Raw genomic sequence first — 26,058 nt, 5'->3', positions numbered from 1 at the left:
TAGAGCTGAAAGAATCACCGACGACCCCTGAGCTAAAATTCCTGCTCTGGGAAACTCAACGCATCACCGGACTCCCAGCGTTCCAGAGGGCAACGCCCCTGCTCTGCCACTCGGGAGACAACAGATGTGCTCAAAAAAAACATAAGGTGTCATTTTAGGAACCAGGCCCTACATAAAAGGAATTATATAATGAGCCTTATCCAAAAATGGGGGCAGGGTTACCACATCAAACTTGCTAGAGTTAAGCTCGGTTCTGTGATACAATGGAAAGACAGGCAGCTTTGGAGCCAAAATGTGAATTTGCATACAGAAGGGTGAACTTGAGCATCTCACCTAATTTCTCCAACTTCTTCAGCCTCAGTGTCTCCAGCTCTAAAATGGGACTCCGAATCCCTACTTGACTGAGTTCTGAGACTAATATGATGAATTCTGATGCATTGAGTCTGACACAAAATCAGTGTTACTGTGTTTCTGTCACCCTTCTCCCTGTCCCTGACCTACATCCATCAAAATTACTTAGTTACTCAGTCAGGCATGGTGGTGCATGCCTGTAAGCCAGGCGGCTCAGGAAACTGAGGCAGGAGGATTATGAGTTCAAAGCCAGCCTCAGCAACTCAGTGAGACCCTGTCTCTAAATAAAATACACAATAGGGCTGAGGATGTGGCTCAGTGGTCAAGTGCCCCTGAGTTCAATTCTTGGTAACCACCCCCCCAAAAAAGAATTTACTTAGTAACTCATTAGATTAAGTTAAAAGGAGTAAGAGAACCCTCAGCTCACTGATTATATCACATATTCCCACAACACTAGAACATTAAATCATAGCACAGCTGTGGGAAGAACTTGCAGATGTGACCCCCGAACCACTGAGGAGTTTTGAGGAATTGAGATCTGCAGCAGAGGGGTTGCAGCAGATCATAAATCAGGTTTAAAATTTCCTGCAAGGAAAAAGGTGAAATCCAGAACTTGCCGTGGGAATATAAAACACCCTGACAAACGTGTAACAAAGTTCAAAATGGTTTATGATCACTTAAAAAGGGAAGGGGAGGAGGTGGCCACCCAGAATCACTAGGGGCAGGTGGAGCTCCTTTGTGACCAGGTCAGCTGCGCTGGTGGGTGAAGAGCACCAGAGTCTGACAGAGCCAGCGCCCACCAGGCATCTGGTACATTGCATAAGGAAGCGTCCGTGGCTATTCATCAAAAAGAACGAATCAGAAAATTGAAGAAGACAGTTATGAAAGGTCTGTGGATAGAAATGAGATGTGCAGTCTAGGTACTAGATCCTACACTCAGGTCAGGTGGCCCAGGGAGTGTTGGCTGATGTCAACCCAGAGGGAGGGAGGGAAGGTGGAAACTGGGGCCATGGGACGAGGCTTGACGAGGCTCATATTATTGTAACATCACAGATGAATTCATAGTGCGGAGGCCAGAGGAGGGGCCATGAACGCCCCAGAAATACAGGCAGGTTTGGAACACCAGAGACACTGAGCGAGACCTGTCTTCAAACACCAGCAGGGCTGTCCCTTGGGCCAAGGGAATATGTGAATTCTATCCAGTTAGTGAGGGTGAGTTGAGGATTGACTGTTAGCCAACAGAAACACTGGGAGTCTAGTTCAATTGGAATTTTCCATAGACAATATTTTTAGTATAACTATGTCCCTTGCAAGTTGGGATATACTTGCACGCAAAAAATCATTTGTTGTTTATCTGAATTAATAGGGCTTCTTGTGTTTTATCTGGCAGATGTGCCTTTCTGCCCTGTCTGGGGACCACAGAAGGAGACATTCTAAGCTCCTCAGCTGTCAGGTCCCGTGACTCCAGGAAGCTCCCTGGAGAGGCTTAGGTTTGGGGCTGACTCCAGGGTTTGCACATATTTCCTTTGCTGCGTTCCTCACGGGGTACAGTGTGTTCAAGGGGCTCAGTGCAAGGATCCCAAGATGGAGTGAGCACCAGCTCGGTTCGTGTGTCCTCTGACCTGGGTACAGGCCCTGAGGGGCAGGGTGACCGTGGGCAAGTCATTGCTTCTCTGGAAGAGAACAAAGCATTAGCCAAGGTCCCTGGTGTTCTTGGATCTGTGGTAAAACTTAAATACAAAGAATCCTCATTCTTAATTGAATGACACTGAGAGATCTGAGAAATTCCACAAGAAGAAAAACATCTTCTTGACAGTGAATAAAGAAGTCAGTATGGGGTGACGCATTGGTGACGCCCTCTGACATGGGCTAGAATTGAGTCTGCTGACTGGTCGAGACTGGCATGATCTGCAGAGCCAGAGGCCCTAGGTCATGCCAGGGAAAGGGTGGCAGGCACAAGCTTCTGGGACATGGATCCACAGTCCTCAGGTCCTTGCTCTCAGACAGGGCCCAGGTTAGCACCCTTGCCCTCACCTCTAATCAGGACCAAATGGGCCTCTGGGGACCCAGGGCACAGTGTTCCTGAGTTCCAAGCTTGTGTCCCATGGCCCTGGGTCTCTGTCTGACACAGAATACCCCTTATTCCCTCCGGAGCATTTCCAATCCTCGGTTCAGCATTGGAGAGCCATCTCTCCCTTTAGCATCTTCCGAGTCCCATCTCCCTTCCCCTCCCCTTTCTCCTGTCCATCAAAACCCAATGCACCCAGAGAGTGGAGGTGATAAATGCCTCCATTGATGGAACCCTGAGTCCCTTGCCAGGATTCCATTCTAAAAGAAGACCAAGGGGGACAATCAAATAGAGCAGTGGCCGTACTTAGCCATCAGGGGCACACTGACAGGGCAGCTGAGAGCTGACACCCTTGAGGAAAACCCTGTCAGGTTCCATGGCCCCAGGCAATGGTGCACACTGAGAGCTCTGGAAAAGCCAGCATCGTGTGGAATGTGAAGTTATCGAGAAAACCGGAGAGAGAGTCAAGACAAGGGAGAAAAGGGAGGCCTGCTCAGGGAGGACGGCAAGCCGATGCTCACCATCAGAGGTCACAAAATGGGAAACCAAACCTGAGCGGGTGCCCAGTGTCGGCCACAAGTCAAGGGCATGGCCTGGGGGAGTCGTCCCCCTCTCTGCCTCCCTTCCTCACCCAGAGAGTGCACTGCCTCCCTCTGTGCGGTGCACAGTTCCAAGGGCTCTGGCGGTCCTCCCCCCAGGAAGAGGCCAGGTGACCTGGACACGGCCAGTGGACCCTTGTTTCATCACCTCCCCTTCTCCTCCATTCTTGTCCCAGTGCTCATGGCCATCAGCAGCCACAGCATGGTTTCATTGGACCAAACGGGTGCTTTCCAGGAAGCTGCGGCCTTTTCCCAGTTCCAGGATACACATTCCCAGGACGCCTGCAGTCAGGGTCCACTGGGGGCGTTTGATGGAGGGAAGGAGCAGAGCATCCTGCACCCATGGACCCCAGGCTGGCCCTCTCTGCTGAGCTGCCCTGGAGTCAAGACTCCATTCTCTCATCCCGGTTCCACCTCTACCTGAGCTGGTCCTTCTCTCAGAAGGCGTGTCTGTCCTCATGCAAACAATGGGAACCCCGACAACCCGTAGGTGGCAGAGGATTCTGAGGAACACCCTAAGGTCGAAGGTATTCTGTCCATCGTAAGACGTGCCACAGTTCCTCATGACCTCTTGGGGACCTGTTAGCTGCAGATTCCTGGGTCTGGTGGTAACACAGCCATCTCTGGAGGCCATTCCCAAGAGTTTGAGCTTTAATGGGTGCTCCTGAGTTCTTTGGCACAGTGAAGTTTCAAGTCACTGTCCTACATGTGTGCCCTAGATGGTGACCACATGTAGGTGCATGTCTCCTTAGTGGTTAGAAGACAAAGGACAGAAGCCAGTGGGATGAAAGATCGTAACTACCCACCCAGAAGCCCCAAGTGATGGATGGAAGAGCCTTGGTATTTAGGATGGTCACCCTCTCCTGTCACCAGTGCCAGATCCCTAGATGTCAGCAGCTTTACGGCCACCAGTCTCCAGAGACCCGGAGGGTGACTGAGCTCTCAACTCACCCTCTCCCACTAGTGCCAACCCTCTTCTCCTCCCTACCTTTGTGTGCCTCCAGCCCTCGAGTGCCAGCCTCACCATTCCATGTTCCATGGGACGTGGCCCAGCATTTCCACCCAGTGGTCTCACCTGTGTCGTGCTCCTGTCCCCATCCGCAGGCACCTGAGGGCAAAGGGCTGGGTTTCTCCCACTGGACCATCCACAGCTTCTGACAGGGTCAGAATAGCTGCTGCTCCTACCTGCTTCCTTTCTTCCACCCTGCCACCTCACCACGACCCCACACACACACACTCACACACATTCCACCTCACCACAACCACACACACACTCACACACACACACTCCACCTCACCACGACCACACACACACACACTCACACACACACACTCCATCTCACCACAACCACACACACACTCACACACACACACTCCATCTCACCACAACCACACACACACTCTCCACCTCACCACTTCCACACACACACACACACTCCACCTCACCACGACCACACACACACTCTCACACACACACACTCCACCTCACCACGACCACACACACACACACTCACACACACACACTCCACCTCACCACGACCACACACACACACACTCACACACACACACTCCATCTCACCACAACCACACACACACTCACACACACACACTCCATCTCACCACAACCACACACACACTCTCCACCTCACCACTTCCACACACACACACACACTCCACCTCACCACGACCACACACACACTCTCACACACACACACTCCACCTCACCACGACCACACACACACACACTCACACACACACACTCCATCTCACCACAACCACACACACACACACACTCACACACACTCCACCTCACCACAACCACACACACACACTCCACCTCACCATGACCCCCCCACACACACTCACACACACTCCACCTCACCACGACCACACACACACACTCCACCTCACCATGACCCCCCCACACACACTCACACACACTCCACCTCACCACGACCACACACACACACTCCACCTCACCATGACCTCCCACACACACACTCACACACACTCCACCTCACCACAACCACACACACACACACTCCACCTCACCATGACCCCCCACACACACACTCACACACACTCCACCTCACCACAACCACACACACACACACTCCACCTCACCACGACCACACACACACACACTCACACACACTCCACCTCACCACAACCACACACACACACACACACTCCACCTCACCACAACCACACACACACACACTCCACCTCACCACGACCACACACACACACACTCACACACACACACTCCACCTCACCACAACCACACACACACACACACACACACACTCCACCTCACCACAACCACACACACACACACACACTCCACCTCACCACGACCACACACACACACACTCCACCTCACCATGACCCCCCACACACACACTCACACACACTCCACCTCACCACAACCACACACACACACACTCCACCTCACCACGACCACACACACACACACTCACACACACTCCACCTCACCACGACCACACACACACACACTCCACCTCACCACGACCACACACACACACTCACACACACTCCACCTCACCACAACCACACACACACACACACACTCCACCTCACCACAACCACACACACACACACACACACACATTCTCTCTCTCTCTCTCTCTCTCTCTCTCTCTCTCTTTCTCCCTCTCTCTTCTCTGTTTCTGCTCTGTCACCCAGTGAGAAGCCACACACACTGGCCTGACATGTCCTGATCTGGAAGGAAAACCAAGTCACCTCCCACTCCAATCCCCACTCCTGACCCCAAAGGGCTGGCGGATGAGAGACAGGACTGACACCTAGTCCTCCGCAGCTGCAGTGCAGGAAGAGTCGACGCCTCCAGCTCGGCCGGCCAACGCGAGCCTGATTCCAGGCGGCCCGGGAGGCGAACCTCATTGACTCCTGGCAGAAGGCAGCTTCCTGTTTCTAAGAATCCAGGCCTTGAAAGGCTGGGGCGCCCAGCTGCCCTTACACAGACAGCCTTGTGGTGAATCTCAGCGGCTCCTATTTCCCTTGCAGAGCCCTCAAGCTTTCAAAGGAAAAGGGGCGCCAGCAGGCTGCTTCAGATACCCGCTGGATTCGGCTGGTCTGAGCCAATTGGAAAATCAGCAGAGAATCCACCCAAGCCGCATCATGCCAAGATCTTGGGAAGTTTCCAGAGACTTGGGCCTCTGCCACACCCCTCCTTGGATGGCTCAGGCTGTCACTGTCTGGGCGTGGGGTGCAAGGCCAGCACTACCAAAACTGTTCCAACCCCTTCTTCATAGTCCCCTGTGGGCCACGCCTGTACTTGGTTCCTGGCCCTGAAAGCCAGGCTGAGAACTGAACAAGTCCTTCACCCCTTTGGATTGCACAGCGTTGAGCTGAACAGACGGTAGGCACTTAAAGAAGACCACTGAAATCCAGTTACACTGAAGTGAGTTGATGTAAGCAAAGTGAATTGAGTTCACATTTAGTTACTCTTAGCTTAGGCTTTACTATGTGCCAGGAACCTGCAAGGTCTTAGGACTCGGATGGGGGAAAGAGTGGGAGGGACATACCTAGTCCCAACCCTCATGGAGCCCATGTCCTGACTGGTGACAGGAGACCTGCATCCAGGCAGCTAGAATTTCTCTCCAGAAGCCTGAACCTGCTGACATTTCCCCTCCCTCTCTCCCTGGGATTCTGGTGGCTAAGCCAGAAGTCCAGATGAGCACCAAGAGAGAACAAATACAAGATGGCTTTGGTGATACCCTCTCTGTCTCCACTTTGTTTCAATGTGACCAGCAACTGCTCCAGTCAAGCTGTAGAGTCTGTTTTCCACCCTGCAATTTCGCTGGCTTTGGACTTGCTTTGGTCAGTAGAATAACGCAGAGGGGACAGCTGCAGTTCTGAGCCTGGACCTCAGCACACAGTCACGTTGCTCTCTGTCTCTCAGATTCCTGCCTCCACCGTGTGAGCAAGGCTGAGCTAACCTGCTGGACCACAGAGGCCCCATGGAGCAAGTCAGTCCCGTTGTCCCAGCCCAGTCCAGAGACACAGAACAGAGCCTAGGGAAGAGAAGCAAGCCACGTAATGAAGGAGCCCTGCTGAGCTGATGTGGGGCCGGAAGGACACATTCTTCTATGTAGCATGATGAGCAGTTATAAAGGACTGGGGTTCTTAGTCCCTGAGTGTTGGGTGAGTTATCACAAAGCATTATTGTGGCAATGGATACCAATACCAGTCCCAACCAGACAACCCACTGCAGCAGGAAAGCAGCCCTGCCACTCATCTGCCATCTGGCCCCAGAAAGCCACTGGAGGAAGAGAATCCCTAACTTGGGACTCTTGTACTGAAACACTGCCAATTAGCTCCTGTCTCCAAAAGCCACTTAGGCACGTTCCAGGTACACTCCCGCTGAGAGCCTCAGATTCTTGGAGCGTCAGAGAATGAACAAGATCTTATCCCCTGCAGTAGGAATCATGGTTAAAATCACAGATGTGGAGCCGGACAGACTCAGGTTTGAGTCGTAGCCCTGCCATCCACCAACTGAGCAACTGAAGTCACTCAAAAAAGTGACTGAAGTAGTTCAGCCCTGGCAAATGCATCTGTAAAGCAAGGGTGATGTTCAAGTGGATTCCTCAAAAGGAATCAACTGTGAGGACGGAGTGTGATGAGGTATGCTCAGTAATGATGTGCCCCAAGTGGGAGCCATCTTGCACCCAGGGAACATTTGGCAGCATCGGGAGACAGTTTGGGCTGTCAAAATTGGGGCAGGAGTGCGGCTGGTGTCTAGTAGGGAGAAGCCAGGATGCGGCTGAACACAGCCCCCAAAGAATTATCCAGTGCCAATGCAAGAAACCAGCCCCTGCCCCTGCCTCAGGCACACAGCAAGCAGCAGAGGAGATGGTCATACAGGCCCCTGGAGATGTGGGGTTCAGGGGCCCCTGCCCCTTTCTAAGAGGCTCAGGGGAAACCACTCATAGCAAACATGGTGCTGAAAATAGCTGACTCACCTTCCCTCTTTGAATGCATCCACCCTATAGCTCTGTAAAATGGGAGTCCAGTTAGTCTGGACTGATTTAGGTGTAAGCTTGAGATCCACAAGAAGGACAGACTGTATGACGCTTCTGGGTTTCTGGCAGCTGGGATACTACGGTCCAGGCAGCCATCTCCACAATCACAGTGAGGCTTTGCATGAATTTCGTAGCACGCTGGAGCAAAGCCCCATGCACAAGAACATTCCCGTTCATCAAATGCTCAGGTTCAGTTACCCTGCATCCTCCACCAGAGCCACTGTTCTCAAAGAACTAGCCATGATAAAATACACTGGAACCTTCCTTTGTCAATTTAGAAAGACTTTGGCTCTTGCAGAAGCACCCTAGGAGCTCAGCATTTCCAGTTTGTTGGAATTTGGGGTTGTGTGGGAGGGCTCTATTAGAGCTAATTTGAAAGTCACCCCACCAGGGTCATTAGTTAATTATGCATATGCTTCAAACCAACGGAAACTTTCCATTTGATCAATTGTGCCTCCAAGAAACTTCCTCCTCTGTCACCTCAGTACTTAGCTGAAAGCAAAACCTGAGGCCGGCTGGCTGCAGACAGGGAAAGGTGGAGAGACGCACCCACAGTGGCAGAAGTCCCCCAGGATCACTTGGCTATCAGGCAGCTGACCCTTTGGTAGGGAATGGGGAGGTCTCGCAGGAGTAAATCCAACACAGTTGAATTTCAGGGACAGCTGGCAGGCTAGAATGAGGACACTGTCCCAGACTTGGGCAGGGAACATGATTGGAGGTGCAGAGGCTGTACAACGACAGATTCCCAGACCAGGGCCATGCTTGCCTTTGCCCCGGACACATGACACTGTCATGATGAAATCCGAGCAAGCACTTTCTTACTTCGAGTCCATGGTTTCAACCAGTTTAAAGTCTTCTCTGCAAGGGGCCACATTTGTCTTATCAAGGCTAGTCAAGCAAGAGGATTCCAGAGGAAGGAAATTAGTGAGAGCATGGTTTGCAGCAGAGTGTGCATCCTCCAGGGGCAGCAGGAAGCCAGCAGAGAAGGTGAGCTCACCTATGGCAGGTCTGCCTGCTTCCCATGGAGCTGGAGCCAGCCCACTGGAGCCTCTCCTGGGTCATCCTGGGTCTCCATCAGGCAGTGGGTGCCCTTGCTCCTCTAAGCCTCGTGGCAGCTGGGATTCAGAAGAGTTAAGGGGCCTCATGACTATTAAGTGGAAGAGGCAGGCTTTGAACCCTCTCCAGTCAGACTCCAGAACCCAACTGTACCACATGACCTGGCATTCTACCCAGAACACTACATGTCCACAGATTTTCTACTTACAGGGCTATCTCCCTGCTGACCCCAGCACAGCAGCCCAAACCCCTGAGTATTGGAACATGGCTTCCTGGGAGGGAAGGTTTGAGACACACAGAAGATACACCAAAGTTTGCAGTGAGTGATTCAGGTCTAAGACCTCACGTTTGATAAGGACCAGTTCCTGTCCTGCCTAGACAGGAGGGGAGGGGTCCTGGCCCAGGCCAGGCTTGAAACTGTGGAAAGAAAGAGAAAGGAGCCTCCCCCAACTGCTTTTATGAAACCCTCAGGTGAAGAGAAGACAATGTGGATCTCAAGTCTAAAAACCATTGCTGGGGCAGAGGCCTCTCACAGAGAATTCCTGGCGGGCGGGTGGGGTCTGACCATCCCTCTCTTATCACCTTGGGACTTCCTCTACCACCCTAATATAAAGACTGGGGATAGTCACCCCAGAGAGTTCTCCTTGAACACTGCCAGATGTGGTCAGATGAAACTAGCGACACAGCCTTTCGGCTGTGATTATAGAGTTCATACACAATGCCGTTTCTGGAAGCTGCTTTTAAATATAGACCCACAATTTCAGCAAATCTGATCCATGACAAACCTGAGTTTGTGAGGCTGATACAGCAGCATTTGAGTCCCCCAACTTTGCAGGGTTCATCTTGCCACTAAGTGGCTGTGGGACTGTGAGCAAGTGCCTGGGTCCCTCCGGGTCTCTGTGCCAAGGGAGTGAGGAGGCTACCTCAGGACCGCTGGTTTCACTCTGAGCTCCTACATGCTGTTTCTTGGGTTCCTGGAAGCTGGATGCACGGGGAAGCATGACTGGGAGTCCCCTGATAATGTCCCGGTGTGAGTCATCTTGCTGTCAGTTCAACTCCACAAAGGCATGTTTTCCTCCTGAGTGCAGAAGTGGCAGGCTTGCCCCTCCCACAGGCTCAGTCTAGAGCTGGGTATCTGAGAATGCCCAGCAAGGAACAGTGTCATGCTGAACCCCAGGGATAGTCAGTTTACACCAGCCTAGACCTCCTTTTGCAGGTCTTCCCCAGTAGACAGACCCTTCACCCCATCCATGTGCTCCCGGGCCAGCTTCTCCTGAGCCCATGTCCACTGCCCCACAGGGGCAGCCCATAGCCCATCAAGGACTCCCAGAGTGGCTCTCAAGAGCTGTCCATTTCTACTGAATTTGGGCAGCAGGAGACCAAAAGAGGGTACTGGGGGTCTCAGTTGGAGAAACTTGTGGGGTAGACATACAGGACTCCTGGAGAAGCCCCAAGCCAAATCCCATCAAATGTTCCATGGATCCTTCAGGCAGCAGAGGGGCTGGAGTGATTCAAACACCTTTGGGGAAGAGGCAGAATTCATAGTGAAGGTCAGGGAAGGGGTCAGGGCGAGAGGGGAGTGGCATGGGAACACACACATAGGCAGGAGTGAATGCTGAGTGTGTGTGTGTGGCAGGGTGGGAGTGGGGAAACCTGCTGTGGGGAGGGGGACACTATGTCCCAAGCTCTTCAATTGTCACAGCACAGGAAAGCAGCTGGGTGACCACTAGTCCGTGATGTGCAAACTTACTTTAATATCCACAAACCAAGCAGAACAGCTCAGACTGGAGGGAAGGTGGGAGAGCCTGCTGCTCAAACTAGCCCTGCCCGCCAGGGCTTGCCCCAGGATGTCCCAGGAGCCCAGGTCCCACCATGATGAATGAGGGTGGTGGGTGGAGCGATGTCAAGCACACCAACATTGTCATTTCCCTGAAAGGAGAACACGCATTGAACCAGGTGCAGTGCTCAGCTTTGCACCTGACCTCTGATTCTCAGGACAACTGGAAAGAGCAGAGATGCCATCCATTGAGCAGAGAGCAGTAGGGGGACAGGCTGAGGGTCTTGCTCCAGGTTATACACTGGGAAGAAAGCACTGGGCCTCAAACCCCAATCTCCTGCCCTACCCCCAATGAGAGCAGAAGCCACAAAGTGCTCTATGAAGTGTAAACCATAAAGAATGAATAAATGGCAGCCCCCGCCAATGGAGAGGGAACTGGCAACATTTTGTCCACAACCCTGAGAAGTGGGAACTCTCAGTCACAACCACCCGGAGCCAAGTCTAAGCTGGCCAGTCGGAACTTTAGAAGAATTTCCCCATCACTTACTGCTTTTAAGAATTTCAGTGACCCTGTTTTATAGATGGCAGAGGTGCCAGACAACCAATATCCCCTCTTGGAGAATAATCCCTTCCATTTACTGAGTGCTTCGGAAAGTGATTTATGTGCCTTGATCCTCACACCCCTATGTGGTGTTAATATTCCCATTATACGGATCAGGGAAATGAAGTACCAGGGTCAAGGGCACCCAGTTCAGGAATACATCTGGTACTTGAACCCAGCAATTCTGAGTCATAGTCTGATTGTGGTGCTTCCTATCTCCTTAGTCTTACTGTCTACTCACCATAAGTGCTCGTGAAAGGGACTGATGGACTAACTGTCCTACAGAAAAAAGGAAACAAAGAAGAAACTGGCCAGTGTGATCAGTCAGTGAAGGGTGACCCTTCTCCAATCATTGCCATTTGGCCATTTGCTGTCAGGCCAGGGACAGCAGATGGAGTCCGTGCAGTTCCCCGCAAGACCCTCACCTTGGCCTTAATCTCCGACCCTGTACCAATGCCACCCCCAAGGAGCAAGAACAAGAAAGAATCACAGGATTCTGAGAGGCTGGGGAAGGCTGTGAGGCTTTGTCACTGGCAGGAAAGATGGGGGCGATTTAGACCATGAAGGGAAGGAGGGGCTGGATGTTCAGGGTGAGGTCAGAGGAGGAATCAACCCAGAGTCCACCAAGAGAGTCCCAAGGAGTCATGGAACAGGTGCAGCTAGGCAGAGAGCAGGGACAAGCCAGGGAGAAGTGGGGACAGCATGATGACTGGTTAGAAATGGCCACTTCACTTCTTGAGAAGGTGGCTCTAGCTCCAATAAAACCTAAGAAGGGCCCCAAACCCCCCAGGTGGGCTCAAGTCCTGCAGCCTGGAAATCTATGTTTGGACAGTCACCTTTGACAACAGCAAATGCTGGACCTTGAGTGGGGGGGAGATTGTCCCTTCCCCCATCGCCTGGGGGCCTTTGGCTGGGTGGCTCCCTCCCACCCCTTCGGAATGTCTCTGTGCCTACAGACGCACACAAAACAGAAGAGTCGAATTAGATGATTGACATGCTTTGTTTTTTTTATGACATATTATGTGTCTGTCCCATGGGAATTTATCTAGAGCATTTAGAACTTTGAGTGATGTTTCATTTATCAACATTGTTGGGAAAGAGTCACATAAGTGAATTTTCCCTGTAACAGAAACTTACCCATTTAATCTCCATCATTCAGCGTGGAAACCTTTCCTAAATGCTCACACGCTTGTTCAGGCTCCTCAAGCAGTGTCTAAACACAGTGGACTCTTGTTTCTTTAGGGTCCTAATTACCTAATGGTGAGTTATGATACAGGATGACTATGTACCCACTCCTCTCATTACCAGTTCTGGGGTCCCTAAGCCTGTCCTTCCCCTTCCAATTGGTTGTCCCCAATCTGTTGTGAACCTTGAGCCAAGAGAGTACTCTGGGTCTCATAGAAAGAAGCCTTTGTAAACCGCGTCAGTAAACTATTAAAGAAATCCCATATGCTGTCTCAGAGTTAAGTACATGTGTTTCATGACAACTATTTCAATGTTTTGTGTCTTTTGTTAAATCTTCTTCTTTTAACCTTTATATTAGGTCTTGATTCTTGCATTGTTTGGTTTTGGTTTGTTGTTTTTGTCTGCATGGTGCTGAGGACTGAACTGGAATCTCACGCATGCTAAGCAGGTGCTCTATCACCCAGTGGGGTGCTACCTTTTCCCTCACACCCACCTCTGCACACGAACACATCTCTGAGTTCTCTAGGCTTACACCTTATTCAGGGAAATGGAACTTTCTTTGGTTAATCCTAAAACCACCTTGCAAAAAGTCACTTATTCTTGTGGACTAGGATTTAGTGAGCAGGTCCATGGTACCCCCACATACTCCCCATCTGAGAAGACTAAACCATCACAGTGAAAAGAAGCCATAAAGATTCCTTACACCCCAGATCCCAGGTGAGGAAAACTTCGCTCAGCTCAGACTGTGGGTGCACCCTGAGCCCTTGACCATGGGCAAAGGCAGACCCTTTGCCTTTGCCTCAGACAGTGGGAGTGCTGCAGATGGGTTTGCTCAGCCTACAGGGTTCCATCTATCCCATAAGAAATTATTCTAGAGATGGAGCAGTGTCCAAGCCGCCAAAGGAATCCAAGGACCAAATGCATGTAGGAAGCTCCAAGTTTAAAAGTCAAGTTTTCTTTCCTGCTGACCCTTCCCAAGCCTTGCATATACCATGGGTCATGAATCTGTGGGGTAGCAGTGCCACTGCACACAGGAGTTCCCAAAGTTGCCTAGCCAGGGAACCCAAGCCCCCTCTGAAAATGCCACATTCTCTCACTGCGCTGCTCTAATCCTGAAGAACCATGTGAACTTGAGCTAGCCCCTTTCCATCTTTCTGCTTCATATGCCTCATGTGTCCAGTGATCACTGCACGGAGGGCAATGATAGATTGGGAATGGCAAAGAGATCTACATGGAACCCATGTGCCAACTTGAATCTTGGAAAGTCCCAGCCTGAAGGCCATGTTAGAGTTCAGATGCTGCCTATGGGCTTGGCGGAAAGCTACGCAGCTGATTAGACCTGTCTGCCCCGGTCCGTGATCGGGACTGACAACCTGCATGCCTCACACTGGCTGTCCCTGTAATTAGATAACCCCTGTGGTCACCTTCTGCTTTAAGAATCTGTTTTGGGCACAACCAGGCCCCCGACCTGACCCTGGGCTCTCAGAAGTCCACAGTCAGAGGGATTGGAATCCTTTCCACTCCCACTATATCCCTCCAGAGCTAAAGCTGGCGAGGGCTTCTGGTTTGTTCTCGTCCATTGATCTTACATGGCCTGCTTGCTTGACTCTTCCAACCGTCCATAACTACACTCAAGTTGGGCTGGGAGGACGGGGGATATAGCCCTGGCGGTAGAGAGCTTGCCTAACAAACACAAGGCCCTGGGTTCAATCCCCAGCACCACACACACACACTCACACACACACACACACACACACACACAAAGTTGTGCTCGAAAAACTCAGGGATTTCCACATTTTGCACAGCCTCAAGGGGAATTTGGCACCAACATCCACGTAAGATTCCCTCCTACAAGTCCTGGAATACCAACTCCTGTACACATTCTTTATCCCCAGACTAAATGCCGTTTTCGTACTGGATTCACCCTGAATGCCTCCACTGTCCAGAGGAAACTGCTTTCCTCACTTCAGAGTGGTCCCCAGCACCATATATCACTGGGAGGGGGCGTTTCAATGAGACCCCCATCCTCCACTCTCACTCACTGGGTGGGACTCTGGAGGCGGGGCCTGGCTATCCGTCTTTTTCTCACACTTGCTTCAGTTGGACACTGAAGTGTGAGAACCACAGGACATCAAGAAACTTGTCTCCTGAGCTGGCCAGACCAGGGCTGTGTACTGACATGGTACAGAAGGATCTCACTGCTGTGAGACCACCAGGAGCCAGTTTTCCTGACCTAGTCCACTTATGCAGAGCACCTCAGTCTCCATCCTGCCTGCTGTCCCTCCAGGCTACTGTGAGGACAAAATTAAACAGATATCTTTGCAAAGGACCTGGTCCGGCGCCAGCACCCAGCAAGCCCCAAAACAGCAATGTACTTCCTTCCCTCTGCAAGTGTGTAGCTGCTCCTCCATCCCAGTCTTGTTCACCATGCCAGCGTTTCTAGAAATGAGAAGGTGGAGTATCCCCAAGAATTACCCAAATCCACTGGGCATGGTGGTGCACTCCTGTGATGGTACATGCCTGCAATCCCAGTGGCTCAGGAGGCTGCAGCAGGAGGATCATAAGTTCAAGATCAGTCTAAGCAACTTAGCAAGACCCTGTTTCAAAATTTAAAAATTTAAAAATTCCTGGGGATGTGGCTCAGTGGTTAAGTGCCCTGGGTTTACTCCCTGGTACAAAAAACAAACAACAACAAAAACAAAAAATCCAGTTTGCTGCAGGCAGAAGGAAGAAGGAAATGGTGGGAAGTGATAACAAAATGTTCCTCTTAGAGCTTCATGACCAGGCTCCCAAGTATACCCTGCTCTTCCCACTAGAGATGGCACAATTCTCAAAAGGAGAATCTCCCCTAAATCGACAGCTCTTGGGGGAGGGGAAGGGCCTTCTTGTGTTTATTACCTATGTGTACATGGTTGGCATGAAATGGGCACATAATTATCTATTGGGTTGATGTATGTATGTATGTATGGATGGATGGATGAGTGGGTGGATGAATGAGTGTGTGGATGTGTGGGTGGGTTTATAGGTGGATGGGTGGATAGACAAGATGGATAGGTGAATTAATGTGTGGATGGGTGAATGGGTGGGTGGACAGATGAATGGATGTGAATTCGAGACATAAGGCAACATAGAAAAAGACCTGAATTCTAGTGAATGGGTGAGTAGACGGATGTGAGGTCAAGTCATAAAGCAACATAGGAAAAGACCTGAATTCTAGTTTTGGCCTCAGTTCTTACTGGTCCTAAAAGAAAATTGCTGTTAACTCCTCTGAGCCTCTGCTTCCCATAAAACAATGGTGGTTATAACTACCCCAGCTCCTTCATAGAGGGAATTTGTGTCTCAATTGTAATGACTATATACAATGGTACCTGTTAAACTATCAGATCATACAAGTGTCAGAGGTGATGGTGAGGGTGACAGTGATGACAATGCTGGCAAGAAAGAGCAGCCAGGGTGTCAGAGAGTTCACAGATCCTCATGTGTGAACAGGGAGGCCTTTTATTGAGCCTGCCTTGCCAGTGTTAGCAAGGAAGCAGGGGGAGGAAGACAAGCCCAGTTCAGTGGGTACCCAGCTGCTTTCCCCTCTCACTCACGAGAGCATTCCCCTGAACTGATGGACCGAGACATTTGCTGCTGAGGCCTCATGAGGCTGTGGGTGGACCCCCAAACCTCCTTTTTGGCAAATCAACCAAGAAAGAGGCCCAGATGACCTGAAAGCAACTCCCTCCTGCAGACAAGGGGTTCGGTGAGCCAGAGCATCAGGGCCGCAGGCACCATGAGGTCATCTGGCCCCACCCCCTCATTTTATGGAGACAGTATTACAGTCTTCTTGGCACCAATTAATAAATGCCACTCCTCCCGCCCCCGACACCTCACCAGGCTCCACTGAGACACTTATCACTTACAGAGGGGAAAAAAAAATCACTTTTCCAAGAGGAAGGCAAACACTGATTTATTAATTAATTACCTCAGGGGGTCCTGCCAAACTGCAGGCAGGGAGCAAGAGGCAGGGGAGGCAGGAAGAAGCTCTGAGAGGGAGTGGGGGTACTCAGCTCACACTCCAAGGCTGAGAGCTGACACTTCCAGATGGGGGCTGTGGGTGTGCTTTGAGATTTTCTCCCCAAGTGTTTGAAAGGAAGGTTTGTTCCCGCTGCCACCCATCAGCAGAAAGGAGCAGCATTGGGGAATTTGGGAGGGGGAACACTCTAGAGACCATTCCATGTCCCCCAGAGCCAGCAGAACCACCAAGGAAAAGCTCCCAACCTCAAACTCAAACTCCTCTTCAGAACTCCTCCATACACACACACACGTGTAGGGAGAGGTGACTGAATTATGGGTTTTGAACTATCCTGTGACACAGGCACAGCCCCTTTGGAGAACTCTCAGTGCAAAGGTGCCAATTGAGATGGCCCAGTTGCTATGGTGAAGCCCTGTTCAATAGGAACTTCCTATTCAGTTCTTAACCTTGAGTTTCAGACACCAGTAGAAAGTTATGGGCACAAGCTAATAATCAATGGGCTGCTCATACTCATGACCTTGGCTCCATTTGCTTTGAGGAAACTTTCCCACAGTAACCCTTTCTGTGATAAAACTTACATAATAAATGCGCTGAACTGACTCATGGTCATTGCACTCCATCAGAGTGTGGTGCCCACCGGGTCCCAGCTTTTTCTCTTGTTCTGTGTCTGTTTGTTTTATTTAATTCCCCATCACCCCTCATTTGACTTCCTGAATTAACCATCTTGCAGGCCACGACACACACACACACACACACACACACACACACACATGCACACACGCACACACGTGCGCGCACACACACACACACACACACACACACACACAAAGTCCATCTAACATCTAGAGCCTCCAGACAAGACAATCTGTTGTCAATCATTTACCTCCACTTGTGAAAATGAGCCCCCACTTCCATCTCCTTAGGAGAACTTACAAAATGACTCTCATATCTGTGCCATTGGATTTGGGACCCAGAAAGCATCCTCGTAATTGGTTGGGCAGGATGGGCTCCCCCTGGCCCCTGACATCACACTGTCCCAGTCACCATATTCTCCCATTTGTGGGACACGGCTGGCACCAGCATGGTGAGCTGGATGTCTGAGGATGTATGCCAGTGCTGGTCGGACTATCCCCCACTGGGACATTTTTGCCAACTGAGAGGTTGAAGGGAGCCCTGGAGACCACTCTGAACATCTCTGAGGGGGAGGAAATGGGGCTGCCATTCAGTGCATTGAGGTGTCCAGAAACGGGTGAGTGGGGCAGAAGCAGCCATGCGTGTACCCTGGCTCTGCCTGCCTCTTCGGTAGGAAGGGAGGCATTCTCTAGCTCATGCAAAATGGGCCACCCATGGCCCAAATGGAAGAGGCAGAAGGTGGAGAAGGGAGGTTCTGCTGCTTCTGCGAGTCATCTGAGGGGTGGGCTTGCTTATGTGATGGGGGCTATGTGTGTGCCTGTGGGTCAGGAATACAGCAGAGGAGTGTCATGTGTCCACGGGAAATTTTCAAGGAAAAAGCAATGGATTTGGGAGAGGATAGAAAATAGGAGCTAGTCAGCTCTGGGCACAACCCTGAAGGAGAGAGTTCCTGGGATAATAAACAAGAGGAATCACATGCGCGCGCGTGCGCGCGCACACACACACACACACACACAACCAGTCTGAAGGTCCTCAGTAAGACTGGTCAACTACAGGAACCACACCCACAGCTTCATAAGGCCTCAGACATGGACTTGGGTCCAACTGAAGTGTCCAGCTTGTTTCAATGACCAGAGTAGAATTTTAAATGGCTGGAGGAAGGGCAGGGCTGCACATGGAGCCAGGACAACCTCTTTGGATGTAAGAACCCTGCTGTATGGACTAAGTCTTGACCATCTCTGTCACAAGCTCTCTCTGGCTGGAATTTCTGTTTCAATCCTTAACTGCTTCTCTTTCTCTTAAAAAAAATACATATCCAAATATTTGAAATAAAGCAAAAGGAGGTCTGTGTGTCCTTCAGCCATGCCAGCACGTGGTCTAACAAACAGAACAGCCTGAGGGGCATCTGCCTTCCAGGACAAAATCACTTTGACTTACCACTGAGCAGAGCCCAGACTATCTACATTTAGGTGCTAGCATTAGAGAACTAGTCGTGTGATGGTGATTTGTGTTGAATGGACACTGCGACACCAGAGGTTATGGTTTTATTGTCCTCCTGGACATCAACCGGTTTTATATCTTTCTTATTTAGCAATCTTATTCCAGCATTCTTTTCCCCAATAATGTGTATGTTTATGCACACATATATATGCATATACAGATGCACACATGTGTACATAGTTTTTCTCATTCTATTTTCAACTGGGAGCATTATTGTCTTGGTTCCCTCATTTGCAAATTAAATAAATCTGTATATATTTATAAGATAATTGTGTTTTGAACAGTTTGAAACTTTTACTTTGGTGTTAATTTAGATGGACCGTCTAACTTCAGTCCCCGTCACTCACTGTCTCTCCCAGATTGCTGGGGTCTGTAGGCATGTCCCTCTTGGGCAGCCCCTTCTGGTCCACGTCCACCATAACAGCCAGTGTCTAGTTGGCCTGCACAGGCCCTCAGCCTGATCCTGGCCTAGCTGGTGACAGGAAGGGAGGCAGGAGGGGATCATAAACATCAATTCCCTGAAGCCCCATTGAAAATGAAGCAGCAAACTCTCTGGGAAAACTCCCTAGCACAGCGGGAACCTCCCACATATCCCTGGCAGGCTGAGAGGGCCAGAGGTTCCAGAGTTGGAGGTGAGAGGGGGTCTCTCGGACCCTGCCCAGATTCTGCCTCCTCCCCACCCAGAGGGAAGCCTCCTGCCAGCTCAGGAGCTTCAGGACCTCTCTAACTTTCCCAACTCACAGGGGAAACTCCTGCTCATCCTCATGGGACGGGGGTGGACATCAGAGGAGATGGACCTTTGATGTAGGACAGTTGGAAAGGCAGGAAACTTAAGATGCACAAGTGCCAGCAGAGCCTGCGGATCCACAGGGAGGGCAGATTTTCTCTTCAGTAGTAAGCAAAATATACAGTGGGAAACAAGAGACTGGCACTTGATGAACGCGTCCTGTTTTTTAAACATGAAATGTGTACAAGGGGAGGGGTGAAGAAGAAAAGGAGCGGGAGAGAAAGCGGGGAGAAAAGACAGACTCTCTGAAAGGCACAGGTTTGCAGCTGCAGCCCCGGGGAGGGCCCAGCAGGAGGCCAGAGGCGCCTGCAGCCCTGAGGCCCTGATGGCACCAGGCCAGGGTGGCAGAACCCTGCTTCCTCCCCAGCGGCTGACCTGAGCGAGCCCTGCCTCCAGGGGCCTGTGCTTCTCAGGAGGAGTGAAGGACAGGATCCCAGCTGCCAGGGAGCACACTGCTCAGAGACCAGAATTTGCCATGTTGAAAACCTCGTAACCTCTCTACTTAAATACTGAGCCCCCCAAAATCAGCCCTTCTTTATGAGATGCCCAGACAAAGGGCCTGAGGGCCTGAACCTGCCACACAGCTGCCCCAGGTGCCACCCCAGGGCTTGAGGGAGCTCACTAAGGCCAAGGGAAGGAGGTGGTGAGAGCGCATGAGCGGGCCCTCGGCCAGCGAGCAAGGGAAGAAGCCATCTCTCCTAAAGGCCTTTCTTCACGTGGGGGGTGGGGAGCTCATGCCTGAAGCGCTGTTCTGAGAGTCTTAAAAGACGGATTCCTCCCTCTCCAGAAACTGGAAAGCGTGCAGAGAGGCCACATTGACACAGCTACATCCCCATGAGACCTGGGGTACGGGAGCCTGTGACCCACTGAGACAGGCTAGGCTTTGTGACTGGAGAGACAGCACAGGGAGGAGGAAGAGGGCAGGGAAGCCCAGTGACTTTGGCATGGGTCAGTGTTTCCTGGAGCTGGACTTGTCCTTGTGGTCCCAGCAAGGAAAGCCTGACTCCTCAGAGACCACACAGGGAACAGCAAGCGCAGAGAAAACCTGGGTTCTGGGTTTAGACAACAGAAGATGGGCCTGGCCCCTGTCCAACCCTACTGGTGGCAATGGCAATCCCCACTCTGGAATGGCCTCATTTCCCTTCGCTCATTCCCTGGGGCAGTGGCGATGACAACACTGTCCCCGTTTTACAGAGGGGGAAACTGAGACCCAGCAGAGCACCACATCCAAGGCTTTACCACACTCCCATACACAGCCAAAGAAGTAAGGCGTGTGTCTCTGCCCGAGAGTCAGAGATGTTCTCCACCACAGATTTGTTTCAGAGAGAGAAAGCAACCCAAGCCGGGCTGGGTCTGCTTCCTGTGTCCCTCACCTCTGTCTCCACTATGGACAGGTTCTGGAGTTTCTGAGACCAGGGGAGGAGGGTTGGAGAAAGTGTGATGGGCACCAGAGGGAGGGTGCCTGTCCTGCCCAGGTCTCTCTCTGCCCTTAGCTGGTGGCTACTCAGAAACATCCAGCCCAGGACTCATGGGCTGAGTTCCGGGCTCCAGAACCACAGATACTGGGGTGTCAGGGGACTCAGAAGCCACAGGCTCCCAGCTCCTACTCACATGAGAGCCTCCAGCACTCTGGCAACAAGCACAGGGTCTTCCTGAGGCAGCAGGTTCACAGGATGGAGTATCAGTCCCGAGCACTCAGAATCCAGAGTCCCCTCAGGCGAAGCACTGGATGGTACCTGGCACTGCTCCTGTGTGGTGGGACCCTCTGCCATCGCCACTACTGCTGTGGTCTATGCGTCGTCATGGCATCGTCGCCCCTTCGCTTCCTTCTCTATGGAACCTTAAGCAAGCTTCCCTGGACCTCCCTCAGACTAGCGGGTGCCCCTGCTCACCCCAGCTAGTTAACAGAAGGGGAGGCAGCCATGGCGTACATCTTCCTGGGCCTGCCTGCAAGTGTGACCTCAGGTAGGTCACTTAGCCTCTCTGGGCTTATCTCCTCATCTATAAAAATGGACAAAGAGGAGGGCCATGGATATGAAGCTAAGTGGAGATTTCTAGAATCTGGAAGAATGAGGTACAAGCCCTGAAAAGAAAATAGCACTTTGTCTTATGAATTTGATTTGTTCTTTTAAATTTCAAGTTGAAAATAAGAGAAAGACAAGTGACATCTATGAGCTTAGAAACCTCTGGACTAGATGCCACCAGAAAAGAGTAAAGAGGGACTTGCCAGGACAATAATGTTTCTAGTAACTCTCATTCATCACCTGGTAAAATCAGAGGTGAGGGGACACTCCCAGCAGGGACAATGAGGACCCCAAGCCTTCTCTTTTCCCCAGTGCCCCCCTACACACCCACCATGGGGACCAGATACCAGCTGCTGCCCTTTGGTGCTCACTCCCCTCTCCCCACAGTCCTATTGAAGCAGGGTAGCCTCATGCAGCACCCCAGGGTCCCTCCCTTTGACATAGGTGGGTTTCAGCTAATTCATCTGCACGGGGACAGTGGGTGAGATTTGGTGAGGGGAAGGCACCCAAGCTCCTTGAGCCTCTTCAGTTTGGATGAGGAGTTGTAGGAAGAGGTGCAAAAGCCCCCGACTCCCCACCCACTCCTCCCACAGCGTTCACAGAATGAATGTTCTAGAAGATGTGCTCCAGGCTGAAAAGTCTAGGAGCCTGGTTTCTAGCCCTGGCACTGAGTCTCTCTGCAACCAGCCACCCGGCCACAGTTTTCTCATCTGTAATGTGGGAGAAGAGAAACTGCTGTGTGGTCAGACGAGAGCCAGGCCACCCAAGGATCACGTGAGTCCTTACCTCACTCTGAAATCCGAGCCCTCAAGTTTAGTCCCCCACTAGTTAATATATGGCTGGGGAACATTAATGGAATCTGCAGAGTGGTTCACTCAAATGCAAAACCCAGGACATCATCCATGGGCCTCATCTCTCAATGATTGCCAACACCCACCGCCATCTCCCCAAGGGCCTCTTGAACGGCCCCTCCTCCATTCCTGCACCTCCTCCCTTGTGCGGACCCGCTGCATGCAAAGCTCTTCTCCTGCCTCAGAACTTGGTCTGGGATGCTTGCTCCTGCCACCCTGTTCTACATGTTGCCCTGGACATGGTGGCCTGCATGTCACCCCCTAAATATACTATGCTTTTATTGGCTCATGTCTTTCCTTTGCTCGTTAAACTCTTACTCATCCTACAGTGCCCAAACAGCAACTTCTCCATGAAGCCTTTGTCTATTCCCCAGGTCGCTGTCCTCAACTTAGCTGCACCATGCTCTGACCTCCCAGATGTTGGGCTCATAGTCTTCAAACATACCTGACGCCCTCTCCCAGCCCCCTGCCTCAACTCCAGCCCTCCACCTAAGGAATACCACTCATCACCTCTTCCATAGTTTCTTCCCAGGAAACCTCTGCCAGAGGCTCCCAGAAGGGGGTGAAGCCCACTCCACGCATAACCATTTTGGAACCGAGTTGCTATTGCCTTTGCCAAAGAACACACATTTATTGTGTGGCACAAATTGGGTTCCAAGAAATATCTGTTGAAGGAAGAGAAGGAAAGGAGAAAGGGAGGACAGTAACTGTTAAGTCTCAAAATCCCAGTCTTGGTTTTACTAAACGTTACTGAAGATGTAAATTTAAATGTGATACATTTTATACCTTAAGATCTTGCGTGTAAATATGTTCATCATTTAAAACAACCAACCCATGGTGGGGCCGTGTGCTGATTTGGAGTTCTGATACGAGCACCTGTTCTAAACTTCTCTTTACGCATGGGCAATGTGCTGCCACCACCTCCCAGCAGCCTGGATGGTCCTCAGGGACAGGGCCTGGGTTTGACCTCTCTGAATCTCTCACAATCTCTGTACACAATTGAGTCTTAACCAGCATTCAGGGAATTAACTTCAATAAACTGCATTAAGATCCCCAAAGACATCCCTTCCCAAGTCACGGATGGGGACAGGATTTTGCAACATCCCACAAAAGCTGATGCAGGCCACAGATGGGGTCTGAGGTTCATCAGAGTGGCTTCAAAAGACAGAAACACATCCCCTCCTTTGTGCCAGCCTCCTGCTCTTCACCCACCAGGAGCAAATTTCCACACTTGGTAGGCTAGGGCTAGGCTGTGACTTCAACTGTGCCCTCCTGTGTCCTGGACTATCTTGACTGTGCTGTCCCGGGTGTGCTCCTTACTCACCCTGGACCTCACTTCCTATCTCTACAGGGGCCATGACGTCTCTCATCTCACAGAGATTCCACCACAGTCAACCCAGCTCAATTCCTTTTGAGTCGCATGTTGATTTAGAGAGATCTGAAAGTGGATGGGAAGGACAGGTGACTCTGGCTATCAGGGGTGTTTACAGATATGTAGCCCCCAGCCACAGCTAAGGGAAGACCCAGGGTAACCCAGGCTTGCCAGGGCTCACTCCAGGCCAAGCCCTGTTCTGAGCACCACACACTCTTCATCACGGATCTGCAAACACTCTGTGAAGCAGGTTGTCCTAAATTACAGATAAGGAAATGGAAACAGGGTCCCTCAAAGGCAGGGACTAAGGCTGTCCTGCTCTTCACCCAGCTCTTAGTGCAGGCCTGGAACTGGCGCAGTACACTGTTGCCTGTTAGAAGCAGAGTGGATGAGTTTGAGGGCTGCCCAATAGGTCCTCTGACCTGTGTGCTCCTTTCATCTGTAATTGGGCACCCACCTTATCTGCCACGGGTTCTGAAATTCTAGGTTTGCTCTGGCTGTTTGTAAAACTGCTGTGAACCAAGAGTGGTGTGACAAACACAGAAGTTCCAGGATGTGTAAGGCCAAGAAACCACTCACAGAACCAAGCGATGAATACCAGACATGGAGCAGCGGGATTCAGGACAAGTCATTTCTGATGACAGGGAAAGGGGGCGTCCAGAGCAGGTATGCAGGTAAGGTCAGGGGGAGAAGAACGGAATAGAGTCAGCGCAGCTGGAGGGAGCCAGAGGCTCCATGGGCAGGCAGAGCGAGGGGAGCGAAGGGCGGTGGGAAGCAGTATCAGGTCCTTTCTCCAGGCCCCAGAACAGAGTCAAGTGCAGATAAGGTCAGCCTAGAGGAGATTTGCAGGAAAAGCCCCAAGTCCCCCAGGCAGAGGACAGTGCATCTGATCTATGGACCTCCACAGGGTTAGGAGGCCTGGGACTCTGAGTGGGGCCCATGACTTTAAGAGGACATGTAGAGAGGAAACTGAGGGTAGCGGGGAAGCCTGTGATTGAAGGAGGATGGCCTGATGACAAGGCTGGCTCCTCGGTGCCAGCAGATGGGTGGGCTCTAGGGCCTCTCTCCCCTGACCTGGCATCCTCTCTGCAGGACTGTGGATCTATAAGGACAGAAGCCCAGGAGCTCCTAGGAAGGTTCTCCAGGATGCCAAGGCTGAGAGAGGGGATCCCAACCCCTCCGTTCAACGCTGCTTTTGTGTGCCCTGTATTCACTGAGCCGCCATTGAAAACTGTGGGTAGGAGAAGGGTTTCCTTGTTTGTTTTTTTTTGTTTGTTTGTTTGTTTGTTTTTTTCTTTTTCAAGTTTAATAGCTAAAGAATTAAAGCAAAAGAGAAGGCATCAAGCCACCTGGCTGGAGGAGGCAGTTATGACACCTGCTACCGCAAGGATGAACCTTGAAGGTGTTATGCTGATTGAAATGACCCAGAGCAGGACAAGTCCCGTCCACGCCACTTATGTGAGGAGCCCAGAGCAGTCAGTCACAGAGGCAGGAAGCAGAATGAAGGTTTCTGGGGCGGGGCACTGGGAAGGGGAAGGGTTTAGTCTGGGAAGATGAGGAGCTCTGGGGTTGGATGGTGTGCTTCCTTGTGCGTATGCGTAACGCCACTGACTTGTGGCACTTAAAAATGGCTAAACTGGGAAAGTGTGCTTTATATATTTTTTTAACCACAATAAAACTTAATCAATTAAAATTATTTCAATAGATGAAGTCATGTGGCCAGTCCCCAAGTCTCTTAGTGACCCCTGCCAGCTGCCCAGCCCTGCATTCTTGTTTGTGAAAGGGACTCCCTGGCAGGACCCTGGGTGGGAGGGGAGGCAGGAGACAGGTTGACAAAAAGGCCCCGGCTGGCTACACTCACATGGAGGGAAGAAAAGAACACCAGGAGTAACTGGAAACACGGGGGCCTGGGCTTACCCTGGGAACTGCACGCGGATGCCATGCAGCCCCTTTGTGGGAGCCACTGTCCCATCTGCTTCTGGAGAACAGACAGCTGCCAGGAGGGCCCAGGGCACAGGGCCGGGTCTGAAGGCACAGCAAGCCTCAGCTCTGCTCCCTGGGGCACCAGCCACTCTGAGCTCAGCGTCCCTGGGTGTAGGATGCAGATAGCAACCTCCCTCCAGCTCCACACCCATCAGCCTCCCATGGTGTGCTGTCCCTGGCTCCCTGGGAG

The 26,058-nt window shown here is 51.4% G+C and overlaps 1 protein-coding gene across 2 annotated transcripts in view; it reads right to left on the bottom strand.

Annotated features, from left to right (window-relative positions):
* The window catches only part of ARK2C (arkadia (RNF111) C-terminal like ring finger ubiquitin ligase 2C), a 104,350-nt gene that overhangs the window by 41,296 nt on the left and 36,996 nt on the right, over nucleotides 1–26,058 (bottom strand). The window contains exon 1 of one of the 2 annotated variants that reach the window (XM_079108790.1): nucleotides 9,079–9,181. The exons of the other annotated variant lie outside the window; for it this stretch is intronic. The gene's annotated coding sequence lies outside the window, so the exon portion shown is untranslated. Of the gene's footprint in view, nucleotides 1–9,078; nucleotides 9,182–26,058 lie in introns of those variants that run through there. 2 annotated transcript variants of the gene reach the window in all.

This window comes from Sciurus vulgaris, assembly GCF_902686455.1.
Source record: "Sciurus vulgaris genome assembly, chromosome: 13".
Classification (NCBI taxonomy): Eukaryota; Metazoa; Chordata; class Mammalia; order Rodentia; family Sciuridae; genus Sciurus; species Sciurus vulgaris.
Note: the sequence above shows the minus strand (reverse complement) of the source record. Positions and strands in the feature narration are given on the sequence as shown.